Source organism: Phyllostomus discolor, chromosome 10, assembly GCF_004126475.2.
Source record: "Phyllostomus discolor isolate MPI-MPIP mPhyDis1 chromosome 10, mPhyDis1.pri.v3, whole genome shotgun sequence".
In the NCBI taxonomy this organism is placed as follows: domain Eukaryota; kingdom Metazoa; phylum Chordata; class Mammalia; order Chiroptera; family Phyllostomidae; genus Phyllostomus; species Phyllostomus discolor.
Window position 1 is genome coordinate 19,403,493 of NC_040912.2, and position 6,000 is coordinate 19,409,492.

Below are 6,000 nucleotides of genomic sequence, written 5' to 3' on the forward strand. Positions count from 1 at the left end.
TGTCCATACATGATGACAGTTCTCTGAGGAAAAACACACGTATTTGCAAGCCAATGATGGGATACTAACACTGGCCTCGTTCGAAAGCCTTCCAGATCTTTGACAATATTTGACTAGGTTAGCATTGCATCCGTCGTTTAGAGCAGCGATCACCAACTGGTGTGCTGCTGGTGTGCTGCTGGTGTGCCACAAGAAGTTTTCAAACCTGTCAGGGGCACTGGCCTCTTCTCCCGTCAAATTTGAAAAATGACAATAGCCAACACAACAGTAGCGTGCAATGTAGGTGAGTCCAAATTATACCTATTTTTTATCATACTGGCAAAAAACATAACATGTTTTCGGTGTGCCACAGCATTTTATTAATTAGTTTACATGTGCCATGGAGTGACAAGGTTGAAAGTCGCTGATTTAGACGGACTCTGGAGCCGTTTGTTTCCTTTTATGTGTGTGGGTTGTTGCAACAGTACAGCAGGCGCCAGCATCTGGTAGGTTGAAAATGTAAAACATGTATATTTTATGAAAATAATACACAATCCACTAAATGATCTGTACGAAAGATCATTATTTTATGTATAACACTAAAAACAACCCAAAACAATTTAAAATGTTGCCAGTTCAATATGGCATCAGATCATTCATAAAAAATCATCCTAGTTTCAAGCCCTAGCTGGTGTAGCTCAGTGGATTGAGCACTGGCTATGAACCAAAGGGTCACCAGTTCAATTCCCGTTCAGGGCACATGCCTGGGTTGCAGGGCAGGTCCCCAGTTGGGGGTGCAAGAAGGACAACTGCATATTGATGTTTCTCTCCGTCTCTTTCTCCCTCCCTTCCCCTCTCTCTAAAAATAAATAAGTAATTTTTTAAAAACATAGTAAGCTTATATTGTGCATTTATGTGCAAAATGCTCTATTAGAATGTTTACTTTTTAATGTCTGATCTTTGCAGCCATTTGAGATTAGTATAATTAATCCCATTTTACAGAAAAGAAAGCTGAGGCTGAGAGAGGCCAAATAATTTGATTCAAATTCTACACACTTTCCCTTACCACACAATGCTTTTGATTTGTTTATAAAATTATCTTCTAGGGCAATACTTAAGTTAAAAGTACCAAACAGACCATTCCGGCCAGAGTTTAAAGCAGGAAAATAGAACTCAGAGTACTATAGAAAGCTTTTACTTTTAATACACTAAAAAACATCTAAAGAAGACAGCATTCAATGTCCCCAGTCAACGACAGGCCTGATGGATCTTGGAAGCCACGTGCCCCGAAAGGGGCTGCATTATACAGGGTCTAACTTGACTCTAAGTATGTCCATGAAGAGCATACACCAAGAGGGAAATGTAATTAACTTCAAGCAGGGAGAAAGCAGGCTTCCTTGGGGAGATGTCTTAATGAGACAAAACACCCATTTTTTAAAAAACAAAAATGTATAAATATTCAGAGGCAGTTCCAAACCTCACCAGGGGCAGATGAGTAATATAAATACAAATCTGAAGTTGACTGGGTTAATTAGCTGGAAAAATAAATATAGATCTTAAATCAATGGCTCTGGAGCTCACTGTCACCATTAAGAAAGAGACAGTGACAGCAAAGTGTTTCAGAAGTTTTAGCAAAGTGAACTCTTCCCCATGGCCCACTTCTTTTGTTATCCTTCTTTAACATCTCAGGCTGTAACCTGAACTTTCCTTAGGGACATTGCTGGATTTGCATTTTTCTCACTGTCTCTATGAACACACCCTTCCAGATTTCTTCCAGATGATAAAGTGTTGTATTGAGCTAGTGAAACTTTTTTTACTTGGAAATATTCCTTTCAAGATAGTGCAATAAGGAAATTTTATTATGGTTTGCTAGCTACTTCAGCCAAAAGGAAACCTGGATACTTTTTGTAAATATGTGTCACAGTGCAAAACAAATTACAGAACTAAACTTTATAAAAAATAATCTATTATGGATTAGAAGGTATTGGTATTAGAAGGTATCCGTATTAGATCCGTAATCTAGTACGGATACCTTCATCTAAGTAGTGCATAGAGCTCTCTTATAAAGTTGGCTATTACCTAGCATGTTGCTGAAGAAGATAGGGAAATATTTTCCTTCTTATATTAAGAAGTGAAAACAACTTCCTATGTTCAGGTCTATAGGAAGATATGCAATAGCAAATTAAGAATATGAAACCACATTCTCTCCACAAATGAGCTACTTCTGACTATTTGGAGGGGAGTGGGGAGCCCTTTGTTGTAGCCTCTCCCAGTAACAGTTCATGCAAGTAACAGTTCATGCATACCATTTTATAACAAAATGCTAAATTTACCCAAGCTATTCATTGCACTTGAAAGCCTCCACATGAAAGTCCTTTTCAGTGCACCCAGGCTCACAACACACACACACACACACACACACACACACACACACACACACAATGGACTGAGTCAGGAAACAGAAGCAAAGTAGTATCTTTCTTGTTTTTTATGCACATTCTATATTATTAAAGCTATTTACTGATGGTTTTAAATGTTTCCTATTCAAAAGCTTCTCTAGCTTTTGAGACCTGAGACCTTTTGAATCTGAGACCTGATTTTTTCAGCTTTGTATTTAAAATCTACGGTAACCATGGACAGTGGGGTTTTTTTTTTCTTTGCCATTTTATCAGAGTGAGAATTATCATTTAGGGGGGAAAGGCAATTAAAATGTTTACAGATCTCAGGGGATTACTGGAAGATCTGTCTGTGCCCCTTGTTACCTGACCCAGGATGGATGGACTTGAACAAAATCGCCAGAGACCCATCCAGCACCCCCTGTCTCATGTGAATGCTCTGGCTGCTGCAACTTACTCCCTAAAAAGAGAAATAATGATTTCACACCCTGATACTTGACAAATGTTTATGCTCCTGTAAATGATGATGACTCAAAGGGCCACATTTCATCATCTTCAACTTATCCTCAAAAATGGGGAAAATACTCCTTAAAAAAATAAGCATCATTATCCATTTGCACCTAAGGATCTAAATTCAGCCGATTATTAAGTAGGATATAATTTGAACAAATTTTTCAAGCTTGGATGTGGAACTACAAGAGGGACCCAAGGGGAAAGTAACTAGTTATTTAGCAAAACGTGACCCTCATCTGCTGCACACAGCTTCATAGGAAACTAAGAAATTTTAGAAGAATTTTTCAGAAGAAACTATAAACCTTAAAAGAAGATGGAGAGTCCCCTTGGGTTAGAAATACTCCAAAGTCTTCCTGTCCATTTTCCTAAAAATAGTTTTTTATGTTGTTTGTTTTCTACCGTCAGAGCCCCCAGAGGGCGTCACAGACACCCATGCACACCATCAGTCAACAGGCTGATGCAGGTGGCTGAATTGGTGAACAGACCTGGAACTCCCTCAAATACCCAATAAATGCTTCACTCACACTGCAGGAAACAACATAAAATAGACTGCTTAAAAAGAAATATCATTTGTTTTCAAGTTTAGATAGCAACTGGATCTAGCTTATCCAACTGCTATTAAAGGCTTCCCCCAGGGAACAGATAAATCAGTCTGTCTTTAATAGAACCTGAATGGCATATGAAGCATTTATCTCGAACTGCTGATGTTAGGTTTTATGTTAAACTGCTCACGTTTTTTAACTAGTTTGTTGTCTTAAATAAATAAATGTTCCCACTTGAAATCTTATTTACACCAATGTTTTGGCAGAGACTTGCTTTTGCAAAGGCATATCAAAGATTAACGTCAAACTAGCCGGATATACATTATCATGAAGCCCAAATTAATGATAATTGACATCTGACTTCATGGTAACAAGAAGGTGCTGTTTGAAAGGGGTACTTACCCCTTTCATCTACCTTTTATGTAGCTGCATTATGAAAAGTGACCAACCCAAAGTTTCTTTTCCCTCTGTTGTTTCCCTAGAAATTCAGACCCACCATGGCCAAGATTCGGAATAAAAGAACAAAAAGGGACCAGAGAGAAGTTATGATATATAATAATGATGTCTTCTCCTTATGAGTCATGAAGCTACCCTAGGGTTTTCCAGAGAGAGCTAACGAAACAAGGTAAGCTTGGAGCAAGTGTCTTTGTGTCTTAGCATCAAGACAAACCACCACTTGAAGACAGAAGGAAAACAATCACTCAGTCTGAACAACAGAGAATAAATATACTGGAAAAAATGAAAGACTCAAGGGCCTCTAGGAAATCACAATATTTAACATCCAAGTCACTGGCATCTTGGAAGGAAAGAAGAAAAATGTTGGGACTGAAAGTCTGAAAAAATAGTGGCTGACAATTTGCAAGTTTTGCAATAGACCTAAACCCACAGAACCCAAACAGGATAAGTTTATAGATATCCACACCAAAACATAAGGGAATTGAAGTTCTAAAAACAAAAGACAAAGACTTGAAAGCAGAGTGAGAAACAACACAATACCCATTCATAGGGGGAAACAATCAAAATGGCAGATTTTCATAAGAAGCCCTGGAGGCCAGAGAAAGGAGACAACATTTTTCAAGTGTTAAAAGAAAAAAATGTGTGGACGCAGAATCCCTTACCCAGTGAAATATTCTTTGGGAATTAAATGGGAATCAAGGCATTCTCCAGTAAAAGAAACAGAGAATTTGTTGCCAGCACCTACTCTAAATGAATGGCTGGGGGAAAAAATCCTTGAAATAGAACGCAAGTGTTAAAAGAAGGAATCTTGAAACTTTAAGAAGAAAAGAAAAACATAATGAATAAAAATACATATATATGTATTTTATCTATATATATAGATAATATATATGATATCTATATCTATATATCTATAATATATATCTATATCTATACATATCTATATATCTATCTATATCTATATATAATATATAGATATCTATCTATCTATATCTATATATATCTATATATAATATATAGATATCTATCTATCTATGTCTATATATAGATAATGTATATAATATATAGATAGATAGATATTATATATATATTATATATATATATATATATATCTGCCTTCTCCTTTGAGGTTTCCAAATTATGCTTGATGCCTAAAGCAAAAATTATGTCATGTGATGCCCAAGATGCATAGAGAAAATATTTAAGACTATTATAAAAACACAAAGATAAAGGGACCTGAAGGAAGGTAAAGTTTCTACCATTCACTCAATTGGTAAAGTCAACGCCAGCAAACAACAGTGTGTATATGCATCATAATAGTAGAGCAACAAACAGAAAATGTATATAAACAAATACACTCAGAAATACTAGACATAACTCAAAATAAAATTCTATAAAATTGTTCAAATAACATATAATAAAACAGAAAAAAGAAGATCTTACTCTGTTGAGATTCAAATAGAAATAGTTGGTGGCATAGTTATGTCCTTCACCAGAACAAGCTGTGACCCAGCTTCAGCCTCCCTCTAACGTGACAGCTGATAGGTCTATGGACTCAGTGGGTCCCATTACTCGGCCCCACAGTCTTGGATTCAATATTAATCGAAAGTTGTGTGGAGGAAAATAATGCTCAGGGTTGACTGAAAAACAAAAGGCCTGTTTTCCCAGAGGGTCCATTTAACCCTGGATCAAACAAGATGGTTAGAATAGGGGCTCTTGGACTACACTTGGTTAAACCCCTGCCTCTTCTCCCCCATACATATGCAAAATAGCTTTTACTGTTCATTTTGGTATAAAGTTATCAGCTGCATTGACATAAAGGTTTTTCAGAGAGATGGCCCTGCATCAAATATTAATAACAGTACTGGTATCTTCCATTGATTGGGCCCCTCTTACGTACCAGATATCTTGTATAAATTATCATTAATCCCTATAACAATCCACTCAGACTGTGACTATATAGTTTTATTGCAAGAATATTTTATGACTTCATATTATTCTCATTAAGAGGAGATACCGGGGGAAAGTCTGAGTTTAAGTGAGAGTATAATTGCTAACATGAATTAAAATCAAAAAGCAAAAAAAAAGACAATGCAAAGCAAGTAGGATGAGTA